The 21443-nt window shown below is 38.3% G+C and overlaps 1 pseudogene; it reads left to right on the forward strand.

The window, feature by feature from the left end:
• Nucleotides 1-12144, forward strand: part of LOC129077042 (NHP2-like protein 1) — a 47056-nt pseudogene extending 34912 nt beyond the window's left edge.
• The last annotated feature ends 9299 nt before the right edge of the window (nt 12145-21443 follow it).

The following is a 21443-nucleotide window of genomic DNA, read 5'->3' on the forward strand; positions in this document are numbered from 1 at the left end:
AATGCTGTTAGATGAGGATAAAATAATAATAATAATACTGTGGATAAAACAATTCTTCTAACTCATGTTTCAGAAATGACTGAGATTATTAAGTATCTTACAAACACCCCATGTGGGGAAAAATATCCAAGTTAATTTTACTAAGAAACTGTGGTTTCATTAACACTGATGAAATATAAGAGAGTTGCCTTAGATTCTGAATCAATCAATCTTTAATGGCGACTGCTCAGTGGCTTGCAGAAAATAAATTCATCTTGTTTTGGAACAACAGTAAGTATATAATAGCAAATAAAGTTAAACTTGATTCTAAAGAAAGACAGCAATGCTGCCTAGCTGGCAAAATAAAAGAAGAAAACATTCAGCTCAGATTTGTTATATTATTAATCTACTTCCTTTTTACAAAATTGTTAATATCTGTGGCAGGAAGCGGAGCCTCATAGACTGACTTCTGTAGTCAGCAGCCTGGTTGAAGAATGAAATTACCTTGCCTCAGAATATGATTTGTTTGCTTATGTTACTTGTAGTGCAAATAAGTTTTACTTCTAATTTAAGCTTTAATGTTTTATATGAAATATGTAAAAATATTTTGGATATTCAACATCTTTTCCTATATTTCTATCATTCTCAAATAATCAAAATTTTTTTCTGGATGAGTCAATGTAAATTGCAGAAGCTGCTATTTCATTTGTGTAAGTTTTAACCGCAAGATTTACTGAGTCTCAATGACATCTAAGGCATCATGCAGGCTAGAAACCAAAGATGCAGAGAAAACCTGTCCATGAGGGGCATCTAACCTCGTCAAGAAAAGGGAGTATGCGCGGGAAAAGATGAAAGCAGTCCCACGAAGTGAGCCCTGAGACCCAAGTTGGAGCCCTCGCCCTGTGCACGGGGGAAGCGAGGCTTAACCGCTGGATGGATGAGGGTCCTTTCAGTCTTCAGTGAAGAGCCCTCACCCCAGTTCTTTTCATATCAGAAGTAAATAGCCTGCTTCTTGCTCTTGCATATTTTTTAGAATTTCCCTTAGGACTTTGTTTTGGCACCTTGGGCTTCCTCCAAGATACTGATGTTTACTCATGGAAGGATATCTTGCCTTTTGTCTGTGCAGAAACTTTCATGCAAGTTAAGATTACAGTCCATATGAAATTACCACATTTCTGTGGCTTCTGAATGTGAACAAGAATGTGAATATATTAGAAAAAAAGATAAACACCCTTAAGTACCAATTAAACATTATAAAATAAAAGTATGTGTGTGCGTTCATCCATGTGTAAGATCCCAGACACTCTCAAGAATAAGTAAGAAGACATTAAGAAGACTGGGGCCGCAAAAACTAAACCACAGGATGAAAAATACCAGCAATTGTGTTTATTATTAAGATGAATCAACACCATAGTCAATCCAAAGATTTCTTACTGACTGTGGAAGAAGCCCACCTATTTTTCTCACTGAAACAAAGAGAAGCACTCTGGAGAGAACTGGATGGTTTAATTAAATTACTGCCCCCAAATTTCCACCTTTTCTTTGGACAGCCTTCATGATTTCATATGTCCTACCCTGTAAGGCCCCTACGTTTACCTTTAAGGATTAAGGGTTGATTATATTGAGGCAGATAGCAAGATTATTATACTTTATTGTATCTTTTATACGAGGGAACAATACAACACAAGTCAGACCATGAGAAAATATGGAGAGCAAGGAAAAGAGGAATCACCTAATCAGTATTTGGGGAAAATGGAAGGATTTGTTAATAAATTAATTTTCAAAACTTTTACATGAACTAACACATGCGCGCACACACAAACGTGCACATACACATATAATTTGTTTTTAAGAGCAAAGGACAATCACATTGACCTCAGGAGTTTGTTTTGACCACCTGATCTTGCAATGACGCAACTGATCCTGGGCCACGGTTTTCACGTCTTGTTTCCATCTTTCCAAGCAAATTTGGAAGATTTTATTAAAAACTCAACTCTTCTGAGAAAATGATACACCTGACAAAGCTTCTGCCATTTCTCGCTTATGACCTCCATCATGTGAAAATATTTTTAAAAATCTGGGTCCTGTCAGAGTCTCTTTTGCTCTCAAGCTGGTTGTTTTCATGATTCCAAGTCCAAGTGTAACCTCTGGCCATTTGAGGACAACAGCATACAATCAATGGTTTGCAATTATATGTTCTATCCATTTATCTGGTAGACTCTCTACTCTCTGCTCTAATTTTCAGTTGTTTGTTTCTAAGTATTGTTATGTAGGTCCATGCCCCGGTTAGGAAACAGAGACAAATGTACTCCTTCAATGAACCGAGGCTAATTCAAAGGTGAGGATCATGAAGGGAGGGGAATTTGTTTCTGCTCAGGAGATTGCCTTCCTGAGAAAGATCATTCTCCCCGCTGAAGCTGCAGGATGTTTGCAGTTACCAGCCATGCTTCTCTCTGTGGTATGATGTGAAGATTCACTCTTGACTTGTCTGGAATGCACTCCTGCTGTTATTGCTACTTTTAAATTCTAGTTTTTGGTCTCTTTCACTATGTACCTACATCCCATTCCAGCTTCTCTTTGTGTGTTCTCTGCTGGCATTTCGGGCTTTGATGAAAATGAATTCCTATGGTTGCTATTCTCTGGTTTTAAATTTAAATATTAATAAGCATGTGATGGTTCTCAGAGAGTAGCAGAGGTACATTTTTATTTTCTCCTTGCTTGAATCTTTCAGTGCTTTAGATTTCTCTTATGTACAAGACACAAAAGGAAAATAATCTGTCTATCTTAATACAAAATTAAAATCAATGAAAGACAACACAAATTCTAGGAAGAGTCATAGGATAACTTTTTGAAGATTTTAATAGCTAAAAACTGTTAACAAAGAGAGTGTTGTTGAAAGTTGTTGTTGGTAGTGGTTGTAGTATTAATGAACAGAGTCAGAAGCTAAGAGCTGGAACAGGAGGCAGATTACCTGCAGATAACATTAAAGCTGATTCAGGAAATCCAGGTTCCAGCTAGGTCAGCTGGTTCCTTTGGTCCATCCCCAACCTCTCCCATTATTACCGTGTCTCCAGCCAAACCTCCATGCATCTTCTTTCTCCAAGGCTTCATGTACCACGAAGCAGTGCACTAGATACCATGTTTGTAGCTCCACATTGGAGTTAATTTAAAGCCATAGGCAGCCTGCTAGGTTTGCATTAGAAAATCTAGAATCAGGGGCTATAAGAGAAGCAACAGGAGATAGTGAAAAACAAAACCCTTGGTATCATAGTACCAATATTCAAATCCTGACTCCACCACTCCTTGCCTATGAGAATTTGGACAATTAACCAACTTCTGTGAGCCTCCATTTCCCACCTCTAAAATGGGAAATATATAATGCCTACTGTGTAACTCTCTTTGTGAGGATTAATCGGTATATATGAAGTAGTAGAATTCACGGTGTAAACCGATTTCTGTGTCTCTCTAACTCTCCATTCATCATCACTCATCTCTCTGTCCCTCTGTCTGCCTAATCATCTGTCTCCAGACTGTGCCCACCGGAAGCCGAGTATTAAGGAGCCTTGCCAAAATACAGGAGCTTAGGTGTGATTTTAATTTCTGTTTACTTGCTTGTCACTTTGCACTGAGGAGAAAAATCGACTTAGTGGCTGCAAACTGGAGTCTCTCCCTCTTCCTGCTGTGAAAGGTGATGCTGCAGAGGTTTTCTAAGATCCCCATCATTTTGGTGATTTTTATCAATTTTTCAGTAAACAACATTTTCATTACTGAATTATGCATCTAGTTTCTTTCATCTCCTTTTTGCTCACGAAGTTCATTGTTGTATTTAATTATAATTGCTTTATAATTACCATGTTATGGCATTAATTGATGTTGCATCAAGCCACTAACAATATTATTCTGCATAAAACTCATAAACTCTCAATTACCATACAAAGCCCATAGTTGGTCAATTGTTGCCTGTTTCTCTTCTCTGGTGGTTACTTTTTTTTTCTTTCTAACAGATTTGAAATGATTTTTTAATAGCTTAGATGTTCTTAAAGTATTTTATGCTCACAGTAGGACCATCTGTCTACACTGTCCTTTCCACAGCCTCAGTCTCTGTTACTAATAGCATAGGCTAGTGGTCAGGAAACTGATCTGTGATCTATTTCTATATAGCCTTTGAGTTAAAATTGATTTTTACACTTTAAGTGCTTTTAAATGAACAAATAAAACAAAGAATATGGGATAAAGATCATATGTGGCCTGAAAGCATAAAATATTTACTATTTAGCCCATTGCATAAAAACCATGCCAATCACTGGACTTTACAGTTCTAACATTCTAGAATTGAATCCAATAAAATGCAAGAATCTTTAAATTACTTACAGGTTAAAAGAGCCCTATTCTCCACTGGATGTGACCAGAGAATTTTTGGCTATCTTCGAGTAACTATAGGGACAGAATACTCAGACCTCTACTGTCATATAATTTCAATCACAGGAAATTTCTTTCTTTTATTAGACTGATACTAGCCTTGCTATAGCTCGCATCCATCGGTCCCAGTTCCACTTCTATGTGGTCTCAGTACACATAGAAGTAGGATAATCCTGCAGACATTAGGACCATGAACTTAATGAGGAAGTCAACATGCCTTAGTGGCAGCGTCAGTGGCTTCACATGCCAGGATTCTTTAGCACTCTGCAAAGTCAAAGATCCATAATGTATCAAGAAGCATTCTAATTCCTATAGCAACAATCCTAATCATGCCAAAGAAGAAAATAACAATAGCAGCTTTATCTATAAATCCTGCCATTTACATGCAATGGCTTGTGTACATACTGGCCTTAATGATTCTATCTTTGGTATCAGCAGAAAAGAATTGTTTTGCTTTCTGAAACAAGTAAAATGAGAGGTTAGAATACATATAAAAATATTTCCTGCATTATGATGCATGGATTAATAAAAGTATTAGCCCTGTCTGGGTGACTCAGTTGGTTGGAGAATCATCCTGTACACCAAAAGGTTGTGGGTTTGATTCCCAGTCAGGACACATTTCTAGGTTGCAGGTTCAATCCCCAGTTGATGTTTCTTTCTCACATTGATATCTGTCTCTCTCTCAAACAAAAATCAATAAACATATCCTTGAGTAAGTATTTAACAAAAATTATAATAAAATGAAACCATTAAGCCATCCTAATAATACATTTAAAAATACTCTACTATGGATAAAAGAAGTAAAACCATTCTATGTTTTAAAAGTTCTGAAACTTTGCAAGTTCACTGAAAACATGTAGACAACAAAGGTACAAATTTATAACCCATTATAGAATATCTTTATATATCAACATGTATTATGTTTTGTTTTATTATTATTGTATGATCCCTCAAAATCTTAGGGGAATCATATTCTTCCACAAAAGAAGAATATATCAGGCTAACATTTTTAGAGGTGATGTTTTTATCCTTATTTATTAGCATAATGCTTTATTAATTATAAGTCATTGATATAATTTCCTGTGCTATAGCTTTGTCTTCAGCTTAAAATCATGGGTTTACTGGCCCCAGAAACTTACTTTGAATTTGAACTAAATTATTAGATTATAGATCCAAGGAATATAATTCTTGAGAAACAGTAATTATACACAGTTTCTTTAAATGGTGGGATTTGATGGAATTTTAAAGAAAGAGCTAGCACTAGCTCTAATAGAGATTAAAACTCTTTTTTAAAAAAATGGTGCTGTGTAAAGAGACTTTCAGGGAGTCATAAAACTTGCCTGGCCAGCCAAAGACGCTGGGCCATGATACTGAGCTAGACTATACCTGTGGGTGAGAACTGCCTGTCCCCAGGTGCTGGGATTGAGAGAGAACTAGAGAGCATATCTTACTTTTCCAGCATGAAACATCTCTCTCCAGCTCTGTCCCACTATCATGCCTCCCTCATGAGAAAAGCTGCGTGACAGGGACAGGTGCAGACCCATTGTCTTTCATGCGGAGTGTGTATGTGAAGCCCGGGTAAAATGGCTTTTGGCTCCAAGGCTTGATCTGTCTCCTATTACAGGCAACATACTATTTAAAAGTCTTTAAAATAATACTTATTTAAAATTGTGTTTACGGTAACTGAGTTAGCTTCCAGGAGAGAAGCCTGTATTTTCAGGAAATATAAGCAAGTGTGTATTTAGTATCCATTGCTATCACACGAAGGTCTTACCTAGTCCTGTCTGTTGGGAAGTGAAAGTTATTTGTTCCACTGAGAAAGGTTCTTATCCACGATATGAAGGATATCTTTACTCAGCTGTGAGTGTGTGTATGTGAAGCCTGAGTAAAATGTCTTTCACAGAAGAGTAAAGATATCAGAGGTTAAGGAACTTAAATTTAGCAGAGGTCAGTTTCCAGACTGCAGGTTATCAGGTTTGTTTTAGAGGAAGAGGCAAATCTCAGTTGCTGAAGAAAAGTAGATTGAATATATTCATTAAATTGAGGTATCAGAAGGAGGGGCAGGAAACTTAATCCTGAGAGGAAGTGTTGGAGGTCAGAGGCCCTTCGAGATTCTGGGAGAAGTTGATAAGGACGTAGAGTGTGGATATTCTGGCAAATGAAGTAAACAATTTCAGGCAACTTAGATGAAAAGGAGAGCTTTCTGACTTTATACTGTACGGTAAGCACTTCATACTTTCAAAACATGCTGCACACTTACTGAGTTAGAATATTCAGGGAAAAGCATTCTCTTTGGGGTTTAGACATCAATGGGAAAGAAGTCCGTAAAAACTTGTTAGAAGTATGGACTCATTGTGTTATACATGGCAGAAATATAATACAAACTGGTTTAAGCAAAGGTAAATGTATTGGCTCGCCAAATTAAAAAGTTTAGGATAAGCCTGGATTCACAGGCTTAAGTTACGTCTTCATTTAAATGGCTTCGCTCCCTCTTTCTGTTCTGCATTCTCTTTTGGCTTCATCATAAAGCTTACTCCCCATTTATATTGGCCCCTGCAGCTAGCTCAAGGTAGACATCCTGTATTATTTACAAACCAGCAAAAGAAGTATTTTGTCTGCCAGTGATTCTAATAAAGTTCTATGAATAATTCTCATTAGCTCAGGTTGTCTGAGCTTGGGCACACATCTGCCCCTCAAGCAATCAGATATGATATTCCAATTGGCCTTTTCTGAATCACATGCCAATTGCTGGAGCTCAGGATGGGACAAACTTCTGTATCTCAACAGCATGATTTGAGAATGACAGATGGGTTGTTAGCAACAAAAATGACCAAAAAAATGTGGAGGGGTTGAGTAATGGGCCAACCAAAACAATTTTTTCATCTGTGCTTTCATTCTCTCCTTTAAAAAAATATATTTATTGATTTTTAGAGAGAGAGGAAGGTGGGGAGAGAGAAACATCAATCGGCTGTCTCCCATACAGGCCCTGACCGGGGATTGAACCTGCAACCTAGGCACATGTCCTGACTGAGAATCGAAACTCTGACCTTTCGGTATATGGAATGACACTCCAACCAACTGAGCCACACTGGCCAGGGCTATGCTTTCATTCTCTTGACTTGACTTGCCAGAAGCTTTGGCAGAATGGAAGATGATGACAGTGCTTTACTCCTCCCAATCCTTTGCCTCAAAACCACATGTAGATCCCTTCTACTTGTTCTCAGGCCTCATTTACTCTGCTCTTCTGACAAATACATATCTCCTTACAAACAGTTCATTAGCTTTGATGTCTGCCTCAAATTTCTTATGTGTGTGAAGGACTTCTTAAGGTTTGCTGCCATCTTTTCTGAGTATTCTCGTGGGCTTTTTCCATTTTCCTGAGGCTCATCACTCTAGGGACACTGCTAGCTTCATCGATATTTGTTAACTCTGCTTGACATTCCGGGTGTGTGCATTGAAGCAGTGAGGGAGACGGATGGCGGTCATCAGACCCTTGCCAATGCATTGTGTCAAGTTCTAGGAAATCTTTATAATAAAGAGAGGGGCAGGCGATGACATCCTGATTGCCCAGTTTATCATAGAACTAACAGGAAAGAAGTAATAAGTGATGCTGCGTTTACTGAGGCAAGAGAGAGGGATGGCTTGTTGACAATGTCTGGGAGAGTCTCTTAATTTTTATCCAAGTGGAGACATATCCAGTCCTGGAAACTGGCCTGTACAGGATTTTCTGCTCTCCTTCTAGTTTGGATCTCAGTTAACAGAGTTTCTGGTACCCACCCTGCAGCTCACCAGCTCTACAGGGGGTCCTGTCACAAATCCTGCACTGGACAGGCATTTCATTGACTTATGACATCTTAACTGTACAATTCTGTCTCAAAAATGTTACTAGAGATTGAAGTTGATAAAATGCTGAGTCAACAGTGAGTGGTTCAATTCCCATGGGGCTCAGTTAACATCACACTGTTTTTTGGCTTCGAGCTGTAGATTGAATCCTCATTAGTCATCTTTAAGGAAGGGTGATTATGCCACAAGGAACTTGAGGGAAGAAGGCATATTGGCTTCACATGAATGGATTTTTCTTATGGGAAGAATCCTCTGAGTGCCTGTTACTGCCGATGAGCCAGGAGCATAGTTTTAAATATAAAGCACACCTAGCATCTAGAGCAGGAATCATACCTGGATGGCAAGGGTGGATGGTCAGCCTTGCTCAAGCCACAGAGAATTGACCAGGGTTCCTCTTCTCACCATCTACCTACAGCAACAAGATAGATTTCTAAGAGATTTTAATAATGGATCTTGTTTTCTGTTCTCCCTCTCTTCCAACAAGCTTTTCTATAAATACCAAGGAGAATGCACCACCTCTATGCAAACACTTCTAGAAAAAATTAGTTATTCTATAGTGAATTTTAATAGTGTGACTATATTTTAATTTCTGACATTTAAAAATACCTAAATTTAGCATATCAGTGAGGGAGGAGAAAGGTGGAATGTCAGCCGTGAAGCCTGGATATGCCCTCCTTGGGAGAATTATGCTAATTCTCATGGCCAATACAAGCCAAAAGTGTTCCTAAAGTCACATTTTCTCTTTTAGAATTTCTTTGGGGGCTATGAGAAGGCCCATGCTGTCTAGGAGACTGAAACTTTCAGGCAGGCTGGGTCTCTGGCATACAGCACAACGCTGGAATATAGTAGACACCCAAAACGAGTAAAGAGAATGGACCAACTGTCCTGTCGTCAAAGTGTTTACATCCCGGGAGTAAGGAGACAAAAATTATACAATACAAATAAGTGAAATACATAGTATGTTAGTGAAAAAGTAGAGTGAAATCAAATACTGATATTTTATTGAAGGGATCTGAGAAAGGAAAACAAAGATTAGCTCCAGCACTTTGCTCTTTCTTCTCCAGACATATCTGCCACTTTTCTTGAAAATATCTGACATGACTCTACCTTAGATCTTGTTTATTCCCTCTGGCTTTTCTTTCACATCGACATGACTTCCTTCTTCACCTGACCACCTAATTATACCTAACTCCCATCCCCATCTCTTTTTATCCTTCCCTGAATAAACAAACTGGGTGGCATGGATTTACAGTGTGGTTGAGAAAAAAGGAGGACTCATGTAAAATGTTAGTGATCTGAAATTGTCTATTATTAAGCACAAAGTTGCATGATGTAGGCTGTTGTGTGAGTTAAACAGAGACAGAGATCTGTTAGAGCAAGCCTAGTAGGGTATTAGTAGGTCTACAGGCAAAGTAACAGCATAAGAAAGGGCACTAATATGGGAAAAGCAGCCAACCACCTGGTAACTTTTCCAATGAGAACTGTATTATGATAGATGCTAGGAAGATAAAATTAGAACTAAATCAGTTACTGTGGGGAAAATGTAGATCCTCTTTGGAAATTGAAATGACCTTTTCTTTGTGGGATCGTAGATTTTTAAGGACCATTCAGGGCTGAAGTTCCTGGGCATTAGCTTAATACCACCAGAGAAGCGAGAGTCATGAAGAGGCAGAAAGCCAGTGATGGTTTTGAATAGTTCCTTCTTCCACAGACATCCTTTAGATTTCCTTCTTTAATTTTTTAAAAATAGTTTGACTTAGAGTAATTAAGGTTTGGCTAATATAGTACATAATAATGAAAGACATAAAAATTGATTGAAGCAGAGGGGCTGGGGAAATTATTGAGAAAGAGTATCCCAAATTATCTCATATTAATACGGAAACTCATTTCATTGTAAATAGCCACTCAATAAATACTTTTATTTGTATATGTTAATAAGATCCTGTAAAAATGTAGCCTAGCTGAGCAAATTTTGAGATCTCCAGGTAATAGATAAAGCAGGAAAGGGCCAGTAGTTGTTACGTAACATCCAAGACCAGTCTTAACTTTTTTTAATTTATGGGGAAAAAAACAGTAAAGGCGTTAAATACACACACACACACACACACACACACACACAGCAGTATGGTGATATCCAGAGGGAAAGTTGGGGGAGGGTTAGAAGGAGGTGGAAGTGGACAAAAATGGGGGATAAATGGGGATGGAAAGAGACTTGGCTTTGGGTGGTTAGTGCATGATGCGGTGTGCAGGTGATGTTTTATTGAGTTGTACACTTGAAACCTGTATGATTTTATTGGCCAGTGTCACCCTAATAAATTCAATAATAATTAATTAAATTTAAAAACAAAAAAATGATAATAACTTTAAATGTAAATGAATTAAATGTTCCAATCAAAAGACAAGAGGTGGCTAAATGGAAAAAATATATATATATTAAAGTTTGGCAGATATTGAGAAGAAATGCATTTTTCAATAATGAAGCATCATTTATTTATCTTAGAATAGCTGCAATATGATTTGTTTTATTAGTAACTTCACCAACTAACTTCTGCTTTCAGAATAGACACTGTCTTTCTGGTCTACATGCCCTCATTTCTTGTGTCCCTTCACAAGGTAGTCAGTCAGTCTTTCTCTTTTCTCTCATCCCTACTCTCTCATTTCTGAGAAAGAGGGAGAGAATGCTAATATAATTAATATGAACTGGACAGGTGACTGACAGATAACTTGCACATGATAATTTTTTTAAAGATTTTTAAAAATTTTATTTTTAAAGAGGGGAAGGAAGGGAGGAAGAGAAGGAGAGAAACATCCATGTGTGGTTGCCTCTCACAGGCCCCCTACTGGGGCCCTAGCCCACAACTCAGGCATGTGCCCTGAATGGGAATCAAACCAGGACCCTTTGGTTCTCAGGCTGGCACTCAATCCACTGAGCCGCACCAGCCAGGGCTGCACATGATATTCTTAAGGGAATGTCATTATATCTGTGCAGTATCTACTAAATGCCACACTTTCCACTCTCCATCCTGCATACACCCCAAAAGTGAGTAGTGGTTTGTTTAAATGAAAGTAAACTTTGCTGAGAAGCTCTGGTGTCTGATGGTGATATTGTATTCTGATAAAGGTTGATGTAATGAGTGGAAGGGAGGTATATTTGAGTTTATAATGAGGATGATCCTTCATCATTTCTGACAGATCCTGTGCTCTGAATAGGCAGTGATGAAATAAGAGCCACAGGACTCATAAAAACATAAATAAGCTGCCTAGGAACAAATTCATTGAAACTATGCCGTGATTAACTCCAGAATGCCCACATAGGCTTCTCTTGCCAGAACTCATGAAAATTACTCAGGTAGGAAGGAAATTAGAACAGTATTAGTGTTCCTTCCAAGGGGCAGCTCTTCCCTCAAATATCTTCACACACGTAGATCAGATTTGAAGGGAACTATGAACTATTAAAACATGTGTAGGACGTCCTCACAGTTTCATAAGGAGAGGTGAGACCGCAGAACCGCAGCTGTGACCAAGGCAGATGTAAATCCAAAGGCATACCCTCTCACGGATTCCTCACCAAAAAGCTATTGGACTTCGTTCAGCAGTCATGTAACTACAAGCAGCTTCGGAAAGGAGCCAACGAGGCCACCAAAACACAGCACGGGCACCTCTGGGTTCATTGTGAGGGCTGCAGATGCAGAGCCCCTGGAGGTCATCCTGCACCTGCCGCTGCTGTGTGAAGACAAGAACGTGCCCTACATGTTCGTGCGCTCCGAGCAGGCACTAGGGCAGGCCTGTGGGGTCTCCAGGCCTGTCATCGCCTGTTCTGTCACCATCAAAGAAGGCTCACAGCTGAAGCAGCGGATCCAATCCTGTCAGCAGTCCATGGAAAGGTTTAGTCTAAAATGGTAGCTTCTGCCACACTCTCCCACTGAGTCCTTCCCCTGGGGCTGGGTGTCATATTGTCTGTGTTAGCATGTAGTATTGCCAGCTACCTGCCATTGTTATAAAATATTCTAGTAAATCTAGTTTGTACATTTTTGTATTATTTTTTATTTTGTCTTACAGGTCATCACCCCACTCTCACCCCCACCCCTGTCCTAAGTCTCTGCCATCCTTGGTCCTTCTCTCTGCCATCTCTCCTCCCTTCTGAAAAACGAACTAAGGTCCAAAAGAGGTGGAAGCAGAGTGGTGACACCATTCAGCAGCATGGAAGAGTCAGGATGCAGATCTGGCTCCGGCTCTGAAGCACTAACACCCTGCTGTGTGCAGGACAGGGCGAAGTAACCACCACCCACTTGATTTCCCTCATGCCTGGCCTACAGAATCACTCCATACATGTTTAAATGGTATAGGGGTTTCCTCTGCTCTTTGGGGAATCATGTATCATTTGGGGAGGAAGCATGTGTTCTGTGTGGCTTTTAGTTGTATGCCCAGGTGTCATTTGCTAATGTACCCCTGCTGTTTGCTTTTGATAATATGATGTCATGTCCAACTTGCTCCACCCCCAGCTCCCAGCTGTGCCCCTGAGGGTGGCAGGGCAGCAGCATACCAAAGGGGCGTGTACTGCTAAATTCCAAAAGTGGCCTGGGCTAGTGAGACATGCGACGGTTGGCCTGGGTCTTAAAGAAGTCTGGAATGACAAGAGAAAATAGGGTCAGCTGGTGCCAGACCGAAGGAGTCTGGGCAAGCCATGGAGACCTGGAAGCTGCAATATAGATGATGCAATCCAAGGAAACATCCTCTCTCTGGGGAATAGAGGTTTCTTCAGTGGACACTTGGTTCCAGCTCTGAGAGCCCTTACCCCCACTTCCTGCCATGATGTGGGTCAGATGTATGTAGCTTTATCACATCAGGACAATGCTAATGTGTCATTCATGTGAGAGTTTTAGTAAAGAAATATGTTCATATTCCAAAAAATAAAAATTAAAAAAAAAATAAAGCATGTTCTTGAGACTGGGTCTCAAGAAAAGGCTTCAGACTAGGATGATTTGAACCAAGAGTCCAAAGGCAAGTGGACATGAGAGAGATGTCTCCTTGTGAAAGACTATTATAGGATAAAAGAGTGACCGGTAGAGTCTTAAAGACAAGAGATTAAGAAAGGGAACTGTTACCCACACCATTAAAGAAAAAAGGCAGCTGGCTTTCTCTGCATTATTCCTTTTCCCTGCCCAGGAGCATGAATGAGTTTTTCTGCCATTCTGAGAGAGGCACTTTTTGAGTTGGATTATATCTATATGCATTATAGGGAAAGGGCTTAAAAGCTCCTCAAAGGAATATTATTAATTTTTTTTGTTATTTTTCTATTCACCTTCATTAAATCTCTATACTGTGATTTAACTACTTCCCTCAGCTGTGAGTCAGAATAATGGCATCAGACCAAGCTTCCATGAAAGTAAATTTAAATAGGTACCTCTCCTGTGCTCCAATCTAATTATTGTAGGCATTGAGAAGGATTCTGAGGGCTGGCCTGGTCTCAGAGAGAGCACCAGGAATAAACAGTGGTGACCACTATGGGCATGCAAAAGTAGAGAGACATCGTGACTTACATTTTTTAACCCTTCATCTTTAAAAGTATACCTAAGGACAAATATGATTTAAATATATATTATAAAAACCATATGTTATCAGGACTGATGCTAGGGATCTGAAATTATATGGACTAGAGGTGGCCCTTGACATTCTGTAGGGAATCTATTTAGATTCCCTACAGAACGTCATCTTTGCCTCCATCTTTGTAACAATGTTCAATTTTTACTAATCATTTACTATGTGTCAGACAATGTTAGCAGTTCTCTATATGTATTCTCTTTTTTTAATCTTCAGAACAGCATTATGAACTAAGTATTTTTATAAATGAGAAAACAGGCTTAGGGAAGTAAAGTAATTACTCTTGGTTACAAAACATGATTAACTACAGTACCATTAGGAAATAGCACTAATTGAGATAAAGATACCAGACTGTCAGGTAGGAACAACCTCCAGCTCATAAATGGATCTTTCTTACCAATCTCAGTACTAACTCGTTCACACTCCTGCTAGGTATGCCGAGTGCGCTGTCTCACTGAACCTGCACAGCGACTCTTTTGGGTCACTGAATATTCCTAAACAGTAGCTGGCATACTCAATAGTAAATAGTTAGAACTTAATTGATACACGATAAGGAACAGTCGTAGTCCTGATTATCTCTCTTGGCTACATTTAGAATATTACCTTTTTGAGAACAGAGGAGCAAGTGGGCAAGATATTGAAGGACGATGTTCATTCCCTATAATGGAATCATTCAATAAACTTGTGCTCAAGTATGACTATAGAGGAGATCTGGAAGTAGTGGAGTGCTGTATTTGTCTTTATTGGAAGATAATATCAAACACGACTTCAAAGCAGGTGAATATTTTATAAATCTCACTTGTTTTTATACTTTATTATGCATCTCATTTCTTTTTTTTTATTTTTTTTAAATTTATTTACTTTTTAAATACATTTGTCTATGCCTCCCCCCTGCATCTCATTTCTTTTTGGCCAGTTTTATATGGTTTACTTTAAGGGCCAAAACAGCAATGGAAATTAAAACATTAATAAAGAGGAGGAGGAAGATGTTTTCTGTCAGCTATGCCTCCATTCCTTTATATAAAGTGTCTTGAGAATCCAGTTCAAGTGATGAGTTTTCATCAGAACTTTAAAGTACCATTTCTGATTTGACTAGAGAGGTCAAATCATGCTATGCTCATCCTCAGTCCTTTTGCCAGAAACCTCACATACAGATGGTTATAATTCATGCAAGTAAGCAACAGACCACATAAATAATCCTTCAAATTCAGGCATCATTATGAATAGAGTAACCGCTGACTTCTTCCACTATTTCTCACATGCATCCTCTTTTGAAAGGAAAGCTCTACTTTCCTTTACTCCTGTAATTATTCTGTTATTACACCTGAGAAACAGAGAGCATGCTGGGAAGAAGACTCTATAGATAGAAATGTAGTCATTTATGTACCAGGTTTCTAGAAAGAAAAGGTCTTTTAATTAAGAAGTGACAGAAAAGAGCATAAGGCCTACATATCAAATAGAAAGCATCCAAATTATCTAGATGGAACTGTAAGTGCAAGTGAAATAGCTGACAAGGATGGTAAGCACTGTGCTGTCATGAATGGAGAAGGGACTTTGGACTTCCACACATCCCGCATCAAATCCTGTAAGCAGATCTAACCAGCTAGGAGACTGGGCAGGTTACACAGTATTGCTGAGACCTTTGGTTCACCTGTGACATTGAGACCTGACAAACCAGGATTGTAGTGATCATTACATGATTAAATGTGCACAAGTACTCTACATCATAAGAAACAAAAACAAAAAACAAAACAAAAAAAACAACCAACAACAACAACTTGGCAAAAGAGAAGGGAGATACATAATGAACTATGATGACAAGTGAAATTTATAAACTATAGCCGTTAGTAGTTCGATAAACACTAGTTCCTTTCCTGGCACTGCCCCACGCCTCAAAAAGACATATGGGGTTTCATTTTTGCTCTAAATCCCTATCATTTCAGGAAAGATTTGATTATGTAATAAAAGAGGAAATCAGAAACAAAAACAAATCTGCCCTGGACGGGAGGGAGGTTCAGTTCTTTGCTGAAGAATGTTGATGGCCACCTTGGGGTAGAATAGAAGGCTTATCAAGTTTTGTATTTTCCCAAGAAGACTGACAATTGATCTAGTCCACTCTGATGTCCTCTCATCTTTTTAGATAACAGAAAATAAATATCTCTGTAGGAAACATGTTCTCCCACATACCCCTGTCTCCCATCTGCCCAAATGTTTAAAGCAGATGCTGGTTCTAGGTTTAGGCTTCTGTCCTAAGATTCATCAAATGAAAAATTTCAAGAATATCTTATTTGAAATAAAAAGAAAAAAACATTTCTCTTCAGAGATGGTAAGCCAGGGGCCACCATATGATAACATTTAATCCAAAAGGAGCCGGGTACAGAAATAGAGGTGTAGCCTATGTAAATATAAACATAAACACCAGGAGGTGCTATAGAGACACAAAGGAGGGGTATCTAAACCAATCTGGATTTTGGGAGCCACAGAAACTTTCCAGAGATGTTCTGAATTAGCTAGAAATCTAATGCTGGTAAAGGACGTCATAGAAAAGAAACAACACGTGCAAAGATGTTGGGGAATCATAGAAGAGATTGGAGGTTTTAGAAATGGAAAGAAATTAAGGATCTTGGAGTCATAAATTATGAGCAAGGACCTTGTATTTTTGTGATGTTGTAGGGCTTCACATAATTTGTTTAACTTTATTTTAAATCCACATCCCTTAACTGCAAAAGACAAAGTTAATATCCACCGTAAATAAGTAAGGCAGATAATAGGAGTCCTAAATTCTGAAGTGGAGAACTAGAATTTTTTAATAATATGCCAATTCAAGGATATGGGATGGAATATAGTTATAAAGAAGGAAGGTGCTAGATAGAAGGTACTACCAGGAAAATAGTTTACACTCTTAGTAAAGAGATACATTCAATCTTACTTCTATAATATTTGCTTAGACTGTTTTCTTGTGTGCATATAAAATGCACCCCCTCCAACCTCCATTCTATGTCTTTTCCCTTCTTTAAACCCTCAGATGTGACATCCTATACAGAGCTACGGGTTGGCAAGTTCTTCCTACCTGTGCCTGACACACGATTATGACTTGTCTGTCACAAATGTGGCTTTATCATTTTCTGTATTATCACAAAATGCCTGTACATGAAGCTCTCCTAAGTGAAAGAAATTCTGGGTTTGAGAACCATTCTAGGAGAAAATCTTCAGAAGCAGCCTTACCTGGAGCCCCTGGAATATATGATTTCAATTGCTATGTATCCTGGCCACAAAACATTCTTTCCCTCTATAATAGTTCCTTGACAAATATCTATATTTTTTTAAAATTTCATTCTAGGTTTTATACTGGGCACAGGAACAGACTTTGAAACAAAGTCATCATTTGTATAATTTCCGCTCTCACAACAGTTCCTTTCTTATCTAGGCTATATCTTTTTTTAATCTTGTATGACAGTTATTATAACAATGTTGTAGTAAAATGAACAGGGGTTTTGGAGACAGGCTTTCCTGAGTTCAAACTGGAACTCTTAACGCAGATATATCTGTGAACTTTAAATATTTTTGCACATCTCCAAACCTTAGTTACCTTAGAGAATAATAATACTGACTTTGTGGTAGAGTTAAACAAAATAATGCACATAAACTGCCTTGCCCTGTGCATAGAAGTGAACCACAATGGTGGCTTTTTGTTTTAACCTCCTATTAATCTGAATATTCCTTGAAGGCAGCAGCCTTTTGTGTTTTGATCTAAATATCTTCCAAAGCACCTGGCTGAGTGCTAAGCAAATAGTGAAGATTCAATAAAAAGCAAAAGGATACATAGCAAAGAATATATTCCTGGGAGAAGTAACTTAGTTATTGACATTTTCAAATATATGGAGTTTGAAAGTAGCTGGGGGGTTATGAGAGACATCTGCGTGCGTGGGTGTGGGTGTGTGTGTGTTTGTGTGTGTGTGCGTGTACCCCCTGCATGCACAATGGGTGAAAAGACTGAAATGTCAAACTAAACCAACCTTCACTATTTTACCAAGATACAACTCTACCATAGTTTGCTATGAAAGTCCAAATTGCCTTCTTCTGTTGTTTGGTAGAGGGAAGAGCATTTTTTTCAGAACCAAAGCGGGCATCTGGATACAACCTAGAAACTGATGTGACAATGGCACTTCTTTCAGGAGCCCATGCCATTCTCAGCTGGGTCACAGAGTCATGATGAAGAGTATCTGGTATGATACACAAGTAGAGACAGGTATCCTCCAATCAGGGATGTGTCTCAGACAACGGGGCATTCTGTCTTGAGGTGCTCTAAACACCCAACATATAACCTCGCTAGAATTGACCTTTCCCCCACCTACCATGATACTGCAATTTAAATGCTTCCTATGGTCATGGAAATTACATGTCAGAGTAACTAATTACAGATTATAAACATAAAAAGGGAACAGGAAAGAAGACTTACAGTAACTACTGAGCAGACAGAGTTAGGGGTGGACCTAAGCTAATTGGCTTCCTGATAGAATTCTTCTCCAGGGTCTCCAGGGAGCCCTTTAATAAAATTAGTGTTTGCCAAGATTAGAGGCTCCAGAAAGCCCTCAGGTACAGTGCAGAGTGGCTCAAAGGAATAAACTGTACTAGGCCCCAGGGTTTCTGGACTCAAACAGGATGGCATCCAAAAACGTCTGATACAGCTTAGTTTCAATTATTGTATTCAATTTCTCCTGTAATGAGGAACAAGGAAACCTTATTTGCATTTCATGGGTAAGATGAGGCTGAGAAGCAGAAATATTTACTCTGTTAAACAATTCTTGAATTGAAACTCAAGTGGTCCCATGATCACAGGTAACACTCTACCTATAATATCTCACAGCCAGGCCATTAATAAACGACTATTGTTTTAATAATTCATGAAATGTATATTGCATTCAACTCTGTCATTTTTCTAGTTAAATGTGCCTAATCACTTTAATTAGACAAATGATCAAACACAGATAAAGCAGAGGTTTTTACATTGAAGTCATTGTTACCCTCCAGATGCTCTAATAATAATATGCATTCAGAAAATTATCTAACAATACATTCTGAGTCAGATGAATTGTAGAGAGTAGGTACACAGAGATAAGCCCAGGCTGTGATTCTAAGGGATATATTCTCAAAAGACATGGCATTAAGGTGAATAAGTCCAACTCAGATGTATAGAAAAATGAAATAAGAATTTGTAAGCCTGAACATTATCTTTACTGATGTATAATCTTGTATGATGGACTGGAAGGGCTCTGTTTGCCTCTGAGGCTTTATCCTGGGATAAAGAATAAGAAACAACTGGCCAGCATGGTTATGCCACATTAAAAAAGACTTTGCTTTTGGGCCTAGGGTGTTGGATTCTTTTCCCATGGAAAAAGAAAATAGAGTGATTGTCAATGGGAGAGACAGCCTTGTGAAGTAATTCTGGCCTATGTGTGCTGATCATGAATTAAAATGAAGGCACCAAAACTGAAGCTTCAGAGTATATGAAACATCTAATGGTCTAAATAAGATGGAAGAGTGAAAGCAAAGACAAGGAGAAAGATTCTAGACGTAGTAAAGAGGGCAATCTCACTGTGACTACACTGTTTTCAAGGAGTCCTGGTTTGTCTTGTTTTCTTTCCTCAGGAAGCCTTACCTAGGTTGTATACAAGGTAAGCACTCAAGGTATTTGTGGTACAGAGAGTCAGGGATTGGCTTAGAGGAAAGAGCATCGAATTAAGACAGGGCAATTTGTTCTATTTTTTGAAATTATCATTTACTGGCTGCGTAAACAAAAGACAAATTCATAATCTTTGGTAACTAATTTTTCTCAGTGTAAGTGGTCTCAAAGAGCTGCTGTTGTTCTTCTGGCTTTACCACATCCCTCATCCTTCCCAGGAAGCTGTATTTTTACCCTGGCTTTTGTTACCACTTAAAAACAGATAATATCTAAACTGTCTCTTCAATCCAGATTTCTCTCCAAATTTTGAAATCATTCTGCCAGCCTGATTGCCTAACAGCTCCAGCCAGATGAGCGGAGCTGTCTCCCAGTCAACAGGTCAGAAAACAAAAAGAAAGACCCCCTTCCCTTTTTCGTCCCATCGTCATCAAGAGTCTACGTCTCCTCCTTCACTCTTTATCCTAATGGATAGTGACTTCTCTCCTTCAAGCCTTTCCTTTCTCAGAGGAATGTGTATGTAAACTAGCTGGGGAAAAAATGAATTTTTATCAGTAGCCTAAAGATGGTGAGTAGAGACAAGAGGGAAGGGAGGGGCAGGGAAAGGGAAGGGAAGGGGAACGTCAAGGAACATATAGCAAGGACTCATGGACAAAACCAAAGGGGAAGAGCTGAGGGAGGGAAGGGGGGAGGGGGCAAGGGAAAGAGGTGGGGGGGAGGCAGAGACAAATGTATTTAAAAAGTAAATAAATTTTTAAAAAAAGGAAAAAAAAGAAAAGAAATACAAATGGCCAATAAATAAATAAAAGATAAAAAAAAAAAAGGTGAAAACCAAATACGTTAACTCTTCCAAAGGCACTTTTGTATTATTATATATAATACTTTACATTGGTAGGAAGCTGTGTAATCTATGAAATGTATTTTCAAAGAAAATCATGACTCAAAGACATAATAATCAATTTTAATGATAAAATTTATTCTGTAATGAGAGATTATTAGAAAATAAAAGTGTTTGATTAGGAAAACCATCAGACATCAATTATGCTTCAAGAGACATGGAACCAACTCTCTTTTCTATCCAGAAACAGTCTGGACATATTTACCACAGTTTTTTAGTACTTGATAGTTGTTTACAAAATACTGACTTTAAAAATGAATAGATGCTTGTCTAATTTTCATTGTGTAAACATATGATTCAAGAATTAAAGACATATATACCATTATGCACAAGCAGCTAAAACAGCTGCCTCCCAAACACAAAACTCCAGGATGCCAAATGCAGAGTAGGCTGAGGACAGTGAGCATCATCCCTTGATTCATAAAACTATACATTCGTCCCTCTATATTTTCTCCAGCTAAATCTCTATGGCTTTTGTTTATAAATTTCAAAACATCGCAGGGACACTAGACTCTGTAGACTCCCAGGGATCATGAAATGAGAAATATAATAGGGTACAGGATATAAAGGGAGGGGGGAAAATGAACCCCTCTCTGAATGAAAAATATAATGCATTCAGATCTACCTTCCTAGATTCAGAGTGGAACAGAACCTAAAAAAATCTTCAAGAGTTATTATTTTGTATATTCTGTGTTAAGATGACAGGGATAATTGGACCAAGAGATTGTAATCTTTCATTTTATTTTATTAATGTATTTAATAGCTTTATGGTGATATAATTCACAAATCATAAATTTTACCCATTTAAAGGGCACAATTCAATTTTTTTGGAATATTTCAAAATTTTGCAACTACCATCACTATTTAATTTTAAAACACAATCTAATTTTGTCACTCTTCAAGAGCAGTTTAGAAGTTAGATTGATCTATCCCCTTCCCACAGCCCCAGAAAACATTAATCTACTTTCTGTCTCTATAGATTTGCCTGTTTTGGACATTTCATATCAATGGAATCATACAACA

Source organism: Pteronotus mesoamericanus, unplaced genomic scaffold (genome assembly GCF_021234165.1).
Source record: "Pteronotus mesoamericanus isolate MK-2021 breed Mesoamerican mustached bat unplaced genomic scaffold, CSHL_Meso_final contig_657, whole genome shotgun sequence".
Taxonomy (NCBI): domain Eukaryota; kingdom Metazoa; phylum Chordata; class Mammalia; order Chiroptera; family Mormoopidae; genus Pteronotus; species Pteronotus mesoamericanus.